The sequence below is a fragment of the Egretta garzetta genome, unplaced genomic scaffold (genome assembly GCF_000687185.1).
Source record: "Egretta garzetta isolate BGI_Z169 unplaced genomic scaffold, ASM68718v1 scaffold626, whole genome shotgun sequence".
NCBI lineage: Eukaryota > Metazoa > Chordata > Aves > Pelecaniformes > Ardeidae > Egretta > Egretta garzetta.
In genome coordinates this window covers 11434-12254 of record NW_009259981.1, presented here as the reverse complement: position 1 = coordinate 12254, position 821 = coordinate 11434, and the positions used below count along the sequence as shown (strand labels likewise).

General features: G+C 66.9%; 1 protein-coding gene across 1 annotated transcript in view; it reads left to right on the top strand.

Moving 5' to 3' along the window:
- Positions 1-821, top strand: part of LOC104127753 (natural resistance-associated macrophage protein 2) — a 33481-nt gene that overhangs the window by 21277 nt on the left and 11383 nt on the right. The gene's annotated exons all lie outside the window — the stretch shown is intronic.

Below are 821 nucleotides of genomic sequence, written 5' to 3'. Positions count from 1 at the left end.
CAGAAGGTGCAGGGGCTGTCCAGGACCCTGGGGTATTTAAGACGGCGTCGGTGGCATCACAGTTCTCCGCGGTGGCATCGTCCGTCCCCGGGCGAACGCTGGGCAAAGCGGAGCCGCTTCCCGACGCCCCCGAGGACCCCTTGAGCCCCGGGTGCGGCTCGGCAGGAGGGGCAGAGCTGGCTGGGTGCTGTGGGATGGCAAATCTTTGGGTCTGGTGAAACCCTACCACCTCGCTCCACACCCGTGGGGGTGAATTCTCCTACGGGCTCGTCCGGAGCAAACGCTGGAGGTGATTTGCAAAGCGTCGGAATAAGCCGGCTCCTTCCCCGAGCTTTGGCAGGTTTGTTGGCACGCGGTGGAGCTGTGCGGGGTCCAGTGCTCCGGGAGCACATGGAGCTGTGCAGAGGAGCCCAGCTCTCCGGGAGCACAAGGAGTCGTGCCCAGCCCAGCGCTCCGGGAGCCACGGGGCCGTGCCAGAGCCCAGCACTCTCGGAGCAGAAGGAGCCATGTGGAGCCCAGCACTCCAGGAGCACATGGAGTCGTGTAGAGGAGCCCAGCGCTCCGGGAGCCACGGGGCCGTGCCAGAGCCCAGCACTCTCGGAGCAGAAGGAGCCATGTGGAGCCCAGCACTCCAGGAGCACATGGAGCCGTGCGGAGGAGCCCAGCGCTCCGGGAGCACGTGGAGCTGTGCAGAGTCCAGTTCTCTGGGAGCACGGGGCCATGTGGAGGAGCCCAGCGCTCCGGGAGCAGAAGGAGCCGTGTGGAGTCCAGCTCTCTGGGAGCATGAGGCTGTGCTGGACCCCAGCGCCCTGGGAGCACGT